The sequence below is a fragment of the Sipha flava genome, unplaced genomic scaffold (genome assembly GCF_003268045.1).
Source record: "Sipha flava isolate LNK unplaced genomic scaffold, YSA_version1 39_pilon_pilon, whole genome shotgun sequence".
Taxonomy (NCBI): Eukaryota; Metazoa; Arthropoda; class Insecta; order Hemiptera; family Aphididae; genus Sipha; species Sipha flava.
The window spans coordinates 1,189,408-1,204,673 of record NW_020273107.1 but is presented as its reverse complement, the minus strand read 5'-3'; the positions used below and the strand labels follow the sequence as shown (position 1 = coordinate 1,204,673).

General features: G+C 29.2%; 2 protein-coding genes across 2 annotated transcripts in view; both read left to right on the top strand.

Annotated features, from left to right (window-relative positions):
• Window positions 1-15,266, top strand: part of LOC112688551 — a 176,598-nt gene that overhangs the window by 20,329 nt on the left and 141,003 nt on the right. The window lies entirely within an intron of this gene.
• LOC112688552 overlaps window positions 1,917-15,266 on the top strand; it is a 30,609-nt gene continuing 17,259 nt past the window's right edge. Inside the window, exon 1 of the mRNA XM_025561808.1 lies at window positions 1,917-2,542. The gene's annotated coding sequence lies outside the window, so the exon portion shown is untranslated. The remainder of the gene's footprint in view (window positions 2,543-15,266) is intronic.

Genomic DNA, 15,266 nt, shown 5'->3' with positions numbered 1-15,266 from the left:
CATAATATTGAGGTGATTATAGTTTAGATAACAATTATTATAATCACCTGGAAATCTAATAAAAAAATTATAACAAAAATTGACAAAAGGTATTTATGCAAAATAATTCATTGAATATATTTCAAGGTATTGTAAAATTTAACGTGGTGTGAAGTTTATTTTGCTTACACCGATATGTTGATTCTGCTACATTGTAAATAATTAATTGTTAGAGTTATAATTTATTTGATTTTTTTTTTATATTAATGAATAAAATTACCTTGATAAATCGTAAAAAAGCTGAAGTATTCATGAATAAAAGTTTTCTCGTAAGTATGAAATATTACAACTAATTACTATTCGTAAGTATATACTCGTACATATATGTATTTAACAATTTTTGAAGGAACGAAAATATGTAGAGTAGAAATAAAATAATTAGAATAATTTCTGTGTACCTTTTGGTTTATTTATCGTAGTTAGTATAATATAACAATGATACAAATTATGTGTTTTATATATATATATATATATATATATATATATATATATATATATATGTATTTGTATTATAATACAAACTATTCATATATAAGATATTGATAAAAATAATTGAGTGCATAATAGAACTCTTTAAGATGGATTCTTTTCTTGTAAATCGATACTTTATTTAAATTGAGAAAACTGAGTGCTGATTTGATTTGTTTATAGTTTAAAAGTCAATGTACACAAATAAAATTAAGATATCGGGAGTTATGATTGGGTAATATTTTTCAATTCAAGTTTAATTGCATTATTACTTTTGTCCCAAAAATACTGTACTCGTGTAGAATAAATATTTCCAACAACGCACGAAGTTTTACTGTAAATTGAAATGTCTAGATCCAGTTATAATAAATTAGTATTCGATTGAACATTAAGATTATTTAATTTTTTTTTCGTATTTAAAATCAATGGTTAAAAATAATAATAAAATACTAAGTGAAGTGATTGATTAAAGTAATATTTAATCAAAGAGCAATATAATAAAAGAATCTATGTAAGTAATAAACAATTAAGACTATTACAAAAACGAATTAACCTAGAATACTAGAATGGTTTTCAGTCAATTAATACCGTGCATCTGCCAACAGACAACGGTTATGCTGATTCGTAGTATACAATAAATAGAATATAATATTAGTACCTACGTGTATTTGATATAAATAATGACGTTTAATACATAAGTATAAATATAAAAATAATAACCGCAACTGGATGTTCCATTTGGTTTTTTTTAACGCTTTTACAGTCGGACATATCCGATTAAATTGTATAACCGGATAATAAATAAGTTTGTACGTAATAAATATTGTTATTGCAGTTGGCAAATTGCGGGACTGTTTTGACAATATTTGAAATATTTTCTTTTTGCAGGGGCTAAAGTTATTTGTTTCCAACGTGAGACAATAAAAATAATAGTATCTCGTAGCAAGCGAAAAAAATAAATATAAATCGTCATCTGAGCGCGGCGGAGACGATGCCGACGATTTTATTTATCTCGGCGGCGTGGCGAAATAGGAGAACGATGAAGGACGACGATTTTTACGGGTGTCTCGCCGATCGTCCTGCTAATATTCTGTAGCTTCGTCGTCACGCTCTCAACGCACATACGTAGAATAATCTAACGTACATACGTGTATAAATAATAATTTGAAACGTTACGGAACACACGAATTCTCGTGCGGTGGGATGAAGGGGTATTTTTTTCACCGATCTCTTCGGCCGAACGCGCGTTTTAATTCCGGCCCAAAAGTCATCGCACCTCTTCGCGCCCGGCGCGTGCACCGCCCCCGCGGTAGTGCGAAGCGACGCGCCAGTCATCTCTCGCCGCGCACCCCCTAATCGATCGCATCCCGTTCCGCGTCGGTTGTAGTGTCGGAGGCGGCGGCGGCGGCGGCGGCGGCGGCTGTGACGACCACGTTGGCACCACTGGCGGTGCTGCCGCAGTCGCTCGCAACGGACGGACCGGCGTCAACACACATACCGTCGGCGTGTCGCGTACGACGGCGAAATCCTGCCTGACGAAGTCGGGCCCGTCGCCGAGGTACTCTCACCGGTGCGTCTCCCCCCCACCCGTTATTTCCGCCGCCGAACCGAACTGCAGTCGCCCGCAGCGCCGTCGTTGGACGACGCCGCCGCCGCCGCAAGACGTGCCGGTACCGGTCGAAACGTGTAGTTTTCAGTAGTGCTGCCGTTACCGGTCGACCGGTTGTTGGTGCCGTCGCCGTCGTCTCTTCGTCCGCGACCCGCGTCCGTTTTCTCGTTCGTAACCGTCGCATATACGAATCTTTAACGGTTCACGCGAGCGTTCCGCGTCGTCCCGTTGCAGCCGTACGGTACCGTACCGATCGGGAACAGTGCCGTCGTCGCGTTAGTGCTGTACCGCGCCGTCGAGGCGACCGCAATCATGTGATACCTGTAATCCGGTGTCAAAACCGAGTGCTGCCCGGACGAACGGACCGGACCGCCGACGGAAATCCCGCGGGAAGTCGCCGGACACGCGCGCGACGCCAACGCCAAGGTCAGTGGTCCATTATTGCTGTACGATTTTACGTCCGTCAGTGTTTCACTTGTCATCTCGAAATGCGGTCGTGCTAGGCTCGGGTTCAAGGTGTACCCATATACCACGGTGGCGAGCACGCCTACGCGTTCGGCGAAACGAGATTTAAAGAAGGCGCGTTCCCTCGGCACTCGTCCCGGACGCGTTACGTTCGCATCCTATTGTTTACGTTCCATCTGTTCGACGGAAAGGAAAAAGAAAAATCTAATAACAAAAACCTATACCGCTCCGGAACCGGTAGAACGGTTCGAACGCGCGTTCGCGACGACAGCGACTAGGTACGATTTTTGTTAAATCGTTAGTGAACGATATTCGGTGGTGTAGAATGGAATGGGGCGAAACACATGTACCATTAGACACAGCGACGGCGACGACGACCGTCCGACCGCCGTGCGGTAGCCCGGTCACGGACCGTATACCATATACTAAACTGGTTTTAGCAACAACAACAAACCACCACCGTGGAGACGTCTAGTCGGTCTCCGAGCGCGCCGTACGACTATACCTCTGTACATCGTTCGTATTATTATTATTATTATTACGATTGTGATCATGTTTTTGAACTATGATTAATATTCGTCGTTCTCTTTGTTGTTATTATTATTGTTGTCGGATTGCGTTTCGTTCTCGCGTTATGTACGACGCTATAATACGACGACGGCCGTAGGGATATTCTTAAGAAACATTTTTTTTTTTTTTTTTATAGAAATTCTAAATCTTTTTATTATCCCGTACGCATATCGCGGTGTTACAATATTTTTTGTTTTTCGTCGGCCCGTTAGATGGTGGTGCTAAATACTGTTGGCATGGGGTTAGTTTTATTCGTGACGATCCGTCGCGAAACAGAACGATAAAATTTGGTCTTTAATGGCGGTTGGTTTCACGGATAATCATTTTTACGATTCAGTTAGCGATAAAAGATGAAATAAAAAACAATTGTTATGTACGGCTGTCGACGTGTCTTTCGACGAACAGTACGAGATAAACGTTACATTTTACATTCCGTATATTATTCTTGTAAGTATACACGTTTTGTCCGTTCGTCGAATTCGACCGATTTCAAACAATTATGTACTATTATTCTTTTCTGGTTTTTGATATGCGAGAAAAATATTTCGCCTCGACAATTATTATTATTTTTATTATTATTTGTCCACACACAGATTAAGCTTACTTTTGTTGACATTTTAATACGTGGGCCTTATTTTTTTTTTCTCAAAAATTAATCTTATTATTTATTTGTTTTGTTTTCTTTTTTTATATTCAATTTAGAAATATTTTAACGATCGATATTTTTGTCATATCAATAGTTGTTTAATCTATTAGGTTTTAGTTTTATATTTTTTATGCCATTCATTCAAATTTATTTTTTAAGAGCTAAATCATGATATTATATGTTTTTAAATTTCATATTATGATATTTTTTTTTATAATTTTTGTTTTTATTTGATAAGGATATACTAATATTAAAATAAAAAAAGATATTAGGTGGCAGTATTATATAAATTATTTTTGTTTTGTGTATTATGTTATATGTTTTATTTGAAAATTGTTTTTTCATCCGCCATAGAAAATTAAATTATAAATGTTCATTATAAATACTATCATATTTATTATTATAATATTATCATCATTGGATGATTACCAAATGTGTATTGTATAAAGCAATATAATAATTGGAAGTGATGATTAATATTTAAGTTTCAAATTCAATTAATTTGATAGACATCTATGACATTGTGGGACTTAATCACGAGCTTAATCTATTGAGTGACAACTGTAAAGAGAATAATAAGAACATTAAAAATTTAAAATAATAAATCATTTATAAGAGAAAGATTTAGTGATTATTTTTAAATCAGAAACACTATAAACGGTTTTAAATTGGATTTTAAAAAATTTTTCAACTCTTTTTTTTTTTTTTTCTATTAAAATTATTTTTTGTTTTTAATGGTTATAGAACTTAATGTTCAGCAGTGGAAATGTATTCAATACATTGACACCAAGGAATATTTTATTCAGTTACGTAATTTAAATAACTTTTCATTTTTAATATGTCTCGTGAATAGCTAATAGGTATAGTATAAATATTTTGGTAATTATTTTATCTTAATATTTAGTATAAACTATAAATATTTGAAATGTAGTGTTATAGATAGATGAAAAATACGTATGAAATATGGATTAAAAGATATATATTAAAATTAAAAATAATTCACTTTTTAAATGTTCAATGATTAACTCATGAGAAAATTTATGATTCAAATTAAAAACCTTAAAAGTTTTAAAAAATGTGCTCAGGGTTACTACTTAAGTATAAATTTAATTGTAATAAATTAAAACATGTACCGATATAAGGATTATATAAGTGGACACTGTTAATTTGAACTTATATAATTATTAATTTATTTTTATACTTTTTACAAAAATTTAGGTACGGAAAAAAGTTTTTGTTGTTGTTTGTAAAAATAAGCAAGATACATTCTACACATTATAGTAAATATAAACAATAAAAATGAAAAGGAAGATAAAGAAAAATATAGTAAGTACATAATTTTCAATTGCTTTTAATGTGGTACAAAATTGTTTGAAAATAGACGTTAAGTTTAAACTTAAATAAAAAATAAATAATTTCTTTGATTACTTTCAAGAAGAACTGCAGGAATAGTTAGCGCGTGTTATAATAAGAAAGTATCGGTTCATAAATCGCGGGTTATATTTTTTATTATTTTTTTTTATTATTATTATTATTATCATTACTTGGCTATAACTTATATTTTTTTTTTTAACATAATAATTTCGCGGAACGATTAGGAATTTAAAAATTGGCTCATTCGAATTCACGGACAGCAGTCACGGAAACCACCATGCCCTATAACATGTATAATAATAACAATAATAATAATAGTAGTAGTAATCATAACACAACTATTTAGCTTTACGTTCACAAATCATGTGCTGTACGTGAAATCCAGTGGCCGTGCGGTTTTTACTATGTCGGCTCGGGTAGGGCTACGCACGTGATGTTGCATCGGAATGACGCATTGCGCTATATGGGAACCCACCGCTGTCATCGAACGTGTACGTGCGTTTGTATAATATAAATTCACTATATCACTGGTCATCAGGAAACCGTTGGATTTTTTTTTCACATCTTTAATTTTAATTTTTCCTATCCTATAGACTTTACTCTACTTTCCGAGTTAACTCGTTCTTATTTGTATAAATTAAAACATTTACGTACCTTGGTACATACATATCACTTAAGAGAGTATATATATATATATATATATATATATATATATATGAATAAAATACACAATATATTTATACATATAGATAGGTACTATATTGTAGAACACAGTGTCGTAGATAGAATTTTTTTCTGGGGGGGGGGTTGTTTAAAAGTCAATTCATAATATTCTTAGTATATCTTAATACGAGGTCCTTTATAATAATATTACATTTAAAATGTTATTATTATGTACCGTATTTAATGAAAATTATTTTGTTACTTAATTTTTAATAAATACCTAATCATAGTAAAATGAAAATATAATTTTACTATAATATGTAAATAATAATAAATAATAATTAAATATCATTAAAAAATATCTCGGGGGTGTGGAAACCCCTTACAATCTCCCCTCATTAATAAAGCTGTAAAGTTTACGTACAACCGTAAATCTATTTGCGTGTATTCCTATTAATATAATATGTGTGACGCGTCGTATATATAATTTTTAATGCACATTATATAGCATAATGTATCAATGGAACTATATTTGTTTATTTATAATATTTTGGAAAAACGTATAGTGTGTTAATTACCATAATTTATATGAATAGAAATGCTGCGGTTGCGGTCAAGAAGCCAGCAGGTGAATTATACGTATAGATTGTCGATTTTTTAGGAGTAAATCGTTTTAATTGTCTATAGTGTGCCGCCAGGGTCCTATTTATGCAAGGATATTGTAGGTAATTGTCCAGGGCCCATGCGGATCAGGGGCCCACCTACTGGATTTAATTATTCTTTTTATTTCAATTAATTCTTAATTTTTTTTAATTAATCTCAAAAGAATTAAAAATAGATTAAGATCATCTTTGGGTCGAGAAATATTGGATGGCCTAAGAATCTTATCTATTGAAAATTATATCACTGCAAGAATTAATTTCGATGAAGTTATTGATGCATTTGCAGAAAAAATGACTGGAAAATATTTTTTTTTTTAAATTTTGAAGATTTTTTAATATCTACATTTGAATACCTACTGTTTAAATTAATTTTAGAAAAATTTTTTTTTGAAGATTCTGTAAAAAAGTACCTACATTCTAATATTGTTTTATTTACAAGTAGTGACTGGTGATTATATTTACTAATTATAATTTAATTTACAATTCATAAAAATAGGCCAACTTTTTTTTTTGTCCCGGGTCTAAAAAATTCTAAATCAGGCTCTGAGTATGCTAATCAATAAATACGGGTACCCATGCATAGATACTTATATTAAAGGGTACCTCTATTATAATGTTATACCTGAAAGTATCATCTGTATTTCTAAACTCACTGACGTCGTGTGTAGCCGACCTACGGTTTGTATATATATATGTATTATTATCAAATTTTAGTATGTAAATATGCAATATGCCTATATATTTAATATTATAACTGTTATGACACTCACGTGGTTAAAATATATCTTGTAGATAAGTATAGTTATTACTTATTAAATATATTTGTTGAATTTTCAATCAATTATTTAACTATTATGGTATAATATCTGCCTATCATAAATTTAGACTTATATATCATTAAATTGATAATTAGAATTTTATCATTATTAATTATGAGTTATAATCCCGGTTGTTATTATTATTTCAAAATTAAGTACACAATTAAGTGTCTATGAATGAATAATTGATTTTATTATGTCACACATATGGTTAGACTTGATGTTTATTTATAACTGAATATGTAATAAAAAATATCATCATATGATTCGCATGATTTTATATATTTTAACAAATCAAAATAAAACTAAAGCATATTACAATATAATGTTAATGGGGTACCAACTTAATTTTTTTTTTAACTTACCGTTGATAAGGTATATAAATAATGTACTTGTAACCTTAAGATATTTTATTAGAAAAATAATGTTTAAGTTATACATAACTTCATCAATGTTTGAGTTAGTTGCCTATTTCAACAAAAATGTCTTGTATATAATATGTATCAAATTAGATCATTTTATTTTCTTACATTTTAATGCGTGATTTTCTTTAAACTATTTTTTTCTGGAAATTACGAAGAAAATTATCAATATGTTTATATTATTTTGGACTAAATTTTTCAAAAACAATTATTTTTGAAGGGTTTTAAGTGAAACAATATATTAAGTTTAGTATTCAAGTTAGTAATGTAAAAGTTAAATAACTTTTTACATTTAATGTTATAATGAAAAGTTTTAAATTTCCCAAAATGTATTTTAAGAAAACCAAAATATTAAAAAATGCGAAATTTTAATATTAATTGATGTTTGGATACTACGTAGTACCGTGTACAATTTATTCGAATGAATATGATTTAATTATTGAAATTATGTCTTGCAGTTACGTGTATATCTATACCTATTGCTAGTGAATTCTCTTACTCACAGTAACGTTTATTATATCGACTTAAATATAAACCTCAGGCTTTTTTCATCACTTTGTCATATATAATAATAATACAAAAAACGCGTTATACCTAATCATATTAACAATTAGGTTTTATTAAAATTATTTGCCAGAAGTCAATTTGTGTTGTTCTTCGATTGCGGCGTGTTTCTCATCAATACAGTTATTTAGAAGGCCTATGGTTTTTCTATTACAATAGGTATATTATTATATGATTTAAAATAGGTAGACGTAATGTATTTATACATAAATTAATTTCCCTTGAGATATGTATTATTGTTCATTTTTTTTTACTTGAAATATAAAGAATTTTTAAGTTCCTTAATTTGTAAGCAATTAATAATTGTGATCTGTGATTGCTTATATACTAGGGTTGGTAATATACATAATCATGTATAAAATATGTGAAACGTATAAAATGACTAAAACGTATTTTATTTTTTGATTTTAAAATTCACTCTTAAAAAATAAAAAATACTTCCTACTCAAGATAATAAGTTAGATTTTTAATTGTTATACTTAGTATACATAAATATACTTACTTAATATACATTAAGTAGTTAAAAATAATATATGTAATTTGAATTATAAAAAACTTTTTGTTTTCAATTTTCTTTTTTTCATTCTTTCAAACGGTTAACTATCTTAATATAAAATAATAAAATATTGATACATACACAGATTTTAATATACAATTATATTAATATTATATAGTAAAATGTAAATGTTGCTGAGTTAATAAAATGGAATATTTGCATACTTATGTAAAACATAAAAGTATTTTTGTATTTCTATTGATACTTCTATTCTTTATTAAATAATATATATAAAAATAAAAAACTACCCATATATAGTTATTTAAACTAAGATATTAACATTAAATACTTAAATTTTTCATGTATAATCTGATACATAATATAAACATATTAAAACTGTTACAAAATATCACAAGTAAAATGGATTAACTTCACATACGTCCGTGATAAGATAATGATAATTATTAGCAATAGATTAATAGCACCAAAATTGTTTATTTATAATTTATACTGCACTTTTTTATTCTTTTTCCCTGATTACATTGAGCAAATTTCCTCGCTGGGCGCTGGTGAACTTATTCGCTCCTACTAAATTCGCCTAATGTTATAAGTATACTCGTCGCATGTTGAACATATGCTACTCGCCCGCGATTACTTAAGTTGTTGTTCGCTAGCTGTTTTATATTTCGGCGAGTAAAATCGCTCTGTATAGTCAAGAATCGGCTAGCCAAATCGCTGGTACGCTCGCGAGTAATCATGACAAATTTTTTACTTTGGATTTTATTGATTTTCATTCATTCTCTCTACTATTTGTCAATTTCTGAAAAGAAGTTTTATGTTTTATCTTTAAATTTGATGTTGTACAGTTCCAAATTAGTAGTATATTATTTCTAGGAAGTGAATAAATGTTTTTTAAAATAAGTGTTTGTAAATTTTTAAACAAATCACTGATAGTTTGTCCGTTACACTTCGTCGTTTAAACATAAAATACTTTAACTTAAAAAATTTAAAAAATACTTAATTATAATTTAATATCAATAATAATTATTATGTTGTGTCTGTGACATGTGCGAGCAAGCGAGTTTACTGGCCGGAATGTAATCGGACAAGCACACTCTTATTTGCGCGTGACTCGGTTTGCAGACAAGCACCGATTAAGTTCGCCCAATGTAATCGAGATATTAGTTTAAGTTATAAATGTATTTTGTTTATTAGGAATTCAATTTTTATACGATATAAAATATACATAGGTAACTATGTCTTTTATACTATACGTTTTGGATGTTTTAGACGCTAGCGCATGCGTTTTAAAAAGGCAGAGATCACAGTACCCTTCGTAGACCTTTCTTAAGCTTGTACAAAAACTAAAAATACTCAATCTTAAAAAGTATGAGTAAAAACCGATTATATCACAACTATACAACAATCGACATTAAATTAATTATTTGGTTCAAAATATAGAAGATTAACCTAAACCTATTATTATACTTTAAAAAGAAATATCTACCTATTTATGTCAAAATAAAACTATTTAATCATATTACTTTTTTTAAATTGATATTAAATAAAATAGTAGTGTATTGTGTGGATGTTTTAAAGAAGTAGCTATTTCAATTTCTTAGTAATTCAAAAAGTTATAATTTAAAAAAACATTTGATACGGTTTTGCTGAATGTCAAAATTAGATTTCTTTGTTTAACGTTATAAACATATCGATTTATAACCATGTATAATTACACTTATTCCTATATGTATAGCTGGAGCGTTTGACTGACTTATGATTTATTCTCATTTCGATGCTTCATCAGTTTCACCTAGTTGTATTTGACATGGTTCAGTCATACTAGTGTGCACAGATTTCAGTAATTTCATGGTCAGGTTTGTAATATTTCATTAATAGCTACAGCAGTTTAACAGTACAAAAATAGAAAGGAATGTAATATAGGGAATGAAAAAAAATGTAAGAAAAATAGTGAGAGCGAAGAGAGACTCCCATAAGTTGAAAGAAACTGTGAATATTATGACGTATAAACATCAATATAAACATAAATAACATAATACTAACTTGAATTAAGAAAATTCGGGTCTTTATTTAATTTTGTATTGCCTATGTATACATGAAAAGTTACATCATCGAAGCATATGAGTCCTCACTTACACAACTTTTAATCTTTACTATTTTCAACTTTCATATAATATTTATATTAAAAAAAGGAGAATAATGTCAAATATCGTATTATTGTTTATCCAGAATTGTGAAAAATATATTACCATGGAGAAAAAAGATGGATTTTAGTACAGAGATGTAAAAATAATTTACGCAAGAATATTTGTAAAGTCTGAACAAATATTTAGTATACTGTGGGGTAAATTGTATGGTGGGTTTAAAACTTGATATTCTGTAAATAGTATAAACTTCGATTAGTACAAATGTAAACGAGAAATCCATTGGTGTATTTTGTATACTAAGAAATGTTTCTTGGGAGTAATATAATAGTGTTGGATATTTAAGCTTTTTTTATCTTTGGTGAAATATATTACTAGTTTTATGCTGTTAATTCTTCATATTTTTATATTTCGTGAAATAGTTTAACCATACATATTTGTAGTTCATTCGTAATACACATACACACACACATTATACGAGTATTTGTAACTCTAATAATGGATGTGAACAAAAATATATTATGATCATGGACTTGATGCATTTTGAAGTATTAGTGTTAGAAATATTATTAACGAATCATGAAACTTCTTGTAAAATATATTTCTTGTTGTTTTTTAGTAATTATTTTTAAGTTTTTTTGTTAAATTGTTATTATATAAATTTTCACTTAAAATATTAGTCTTTTAAGATAGTATATCGATATATTAGTTTATTATTTAATATTTTAAAGTATTTAAAATTTTATAAAAGTGTAGTAGGTATATTGCTAAATTATAGTATACCTCTTACTATATATTTCTTTTGCACAAATAATTGGAATATTAATTTAAAATTCCTATTAAATATACGCGGTTCTAATTATTGTTAAATAATATTTTATTGTTTCTACAATAGAATAGTTATTAATTATGATTGTTCCAAAAAAAAAAAAAATATATATATATTTAATATAAAATATAATTACTAGTTTTCAAAGATGTTATAAGTTTTCAAATATTATTGCGAATTTTTGAATAGTGCATTGTGTATAAACGGTTATTTGGGGGTGCGTTGCTCTGCGAGTATTGCGCAACCGCAGCCGTGAGTCACATGGCAACCGTCAGAACCCTTCGAATAGGGTTTTGGATGACTAATCGTGAAATCCCGTACATATAAGGGATATTTTTACTTAGGGGAGGATGTTTATTACTACATAAATTCATCTTGATGAAAATACATAGATTGTCCTTAGCTATCGAATTAAAGAAAAATCGAATGGCTTTCATTTTTATTTATTCGACGGTTTTACAACTATATATTTTTATCGAGTATTTTATGACCATGGTTTTGTGGATTAAAATACTAGGAAGTCCAAAGTATCTTTGACAGCAATAGTTATTCCGGAGAAATGGTTTAGTTTGTCAACGAATTTTGTTTGAAGAAATTATGATCAACCTTTTTTAAAAATCATTTTTATATGAATATTGTACAATATATATGTATAACGTTTGGAGTATACGTATTTTTAATACATATTTAAACGTAACATATAACTAATAATAAAACACATTTCTAGTTACAGTAATTACATTAATTTTTTAGAAAATTTAATTTCATTACTGGCTAGTTTATATTTTAAATTTTAAAAGTTTGCTGTTTTGGTGATCTCAAAGCTTAAAAATATGTATAAATTGGACTATTATATATGTAGAAAATATAATATTGAATAAAAAATATAAATATAAATATATATATATATATATACACACACAAACTAAATAGTGCAATTATTATTAATTTTCATTTTGTTTGTTCTTATATATTATTTGTGTAAATTATATTGTTAACATGTGAGTAAGGTTTTTTAAGCATGAAGATAGTTATTTATCAAAACTAATTAAGTATCCAATACAAAATTTTTTTAAAAAAAATAATAATGTGCAGCAAAAAGATGTAATCGAGTATTGATATCGTATCTTATTGGTATGTGCGTATAAAATAACTATTTCGCGTGGGTACCGTCACGAATTGTTTTTTTCATTTTGTAATCCGACGTATATGGTTCTTGTTAATTCTCTGGTACGAATGGTACGGTGACCAAGGACGAAGTTAACTTAGTCTGTGTTCCGGTAACTGGGCTCGTATATTAAGTATAACGTGACGCGTATAATTTCCCATTATTATTATATATTACCGAACATGACCAAAATCGTACAATTTTATTTACCTTAAATTACAATAAAATATTGTTTATTTACTCGTATATATTTGTATATGTTTATAATTCCGACTTTTAGCGTGAAACTGAAATTTAAATTATATTTTTCAAACAGTATAATCTAAATTTAGGTGATCATTGATTTATTTCTAATTTGATAAATTAGGTATCGAACAGCGTTATTTTGAAACTATTACTTTTAATACTTTTGTTAGTATTCATATTCTATTGGAATTTGTTAAAATACACTGCGGACTCAATTATTGTATAAGATCCAACATTATATATCACACTATACATTTGAAACGATATCCAACGATACGACCTATAATCCCGGTATCATTACCGTATAGTTTATTTTGATGTAAAACGGATGAGGAAAAAAAAATGTGTAGTGTGTTGTTTTATGAAATATTTTCTATAAATTTATTTGCGATCGAATAGTTTGGCTTTACATTATGTAAGTGTATTTGTGGCGTATTTACGCTACTGCTGTACCGAACTTATTTTTATTTATAGTCGCACGTATTGTATACGTTTCGACGATGACTTGTTTGTTAAACGCTCCTCCGGTTCACACGAACGCTGACTTCGTTAAAAATTATCTACGACAGAACACGAGATGAAAGTCATTCAAGTACGACTATATTGTGCGTCGGATCAGATAGGAATTTCAACTCGTTTCTATCGGCTCTGTTGTCCGCGTGTTCGAAAACGGTCTTGAGAGGTGACAGTGTCGCAGCAACTTCTGTTTGTTTGTTGCGGGTCACGTATATATTACACGCATCTAATCTGAAAATCTGTTTCACGGTATTTTTTTATTATATATTTTCTTAAACGAAATGATTACATGTCGTTATCGTTATTTCGAACGCACTAGAAACGGTTTGTTGTTTTTACTATAGAAAATAACTGTATAATTCGTAAGATTATTCATATTGAAAAACTATTGGTGGTTGCGTAGAATTTCGTGTGAATTTTAAATTTGTATTTCTACGATCGATTGTTCTTCTCTGATATATTTTTATTTGCATAGCGTTATCATGTCGTTTCATTGATATTCATTGATTTTCAATCAGACAAAAACAACCACTTTTGTGTCCCGAGATAAAATGTTATTTCACACTGATCACTACGCTCTGCACGTTTAGATAATTGTGTTAAAATCGTACAATTCAAACGATTTTGACCTCGAAAATAATGAACCAAAATCAACCGATTTTCAGTTAATGTGTTATATATCGTGTATAAAAACAACAACGCCTCTAGAGTTGGTATGATGTCGAGGTATAATGATAATTTTTAATGAACATTCGATTTGAGAAGATATTATCATACATTTTCTAATGGTGCTTGTTAAATTTGACAATGAAATATATATCATTCAGTGTGTATTGGAGAAAGCTTATAATAATCGGAAATTTCCTTGTTGAACATAGCTGAATGTTTTCAAATAATGATATTAATCCTAGGGAAAACTAAAAATTAAAATTTACAATAAAATTAAAAACTTTGATATTAATTTCGTTTGTCACTTCACTCCAAACTAATTTTCGTGCACGAATTGTTAGAATTGATGTTGGTATTAATTTATTTGATGTAATTTATTCGCACAAGATTATTGTATGGAATTTTATTTTTATAAAATGTACCATTGGTTTTATTTAGTATTATTCAAATTATTCCAAATCTACTTAAAAACATAATTTCCCATTATTAAAAACTAGATAAAGGTAAAACTATGTATAGCCTATATATCATAGCATATATTAATATAATTTTACGTGTAGATATTTTTCATTAGCGTTTTTCTGATATTATAATCGTATGTCACCCAACTTTTTCGGTATAGAAATATAAGTATACTCTAAATCGTACTCTCTAAGGGAAAATACATTTTCTATTGTAGATCATTTTGTATCACAATAAATTTTCTCCTTTTGTGTTACTACAGTGATCTTCACTGATTCGTTCCACGTGTCGGACCCGAGTCCATGGGCGACCGGAATTGCGGGCGACTGGAATCGTGGGCGGCCGGACTACAATCATGTACAAGTGCATCGATGCGTATAGTTTGCCAGTTTGTTTTTGGCTGGCTATAGGAAGG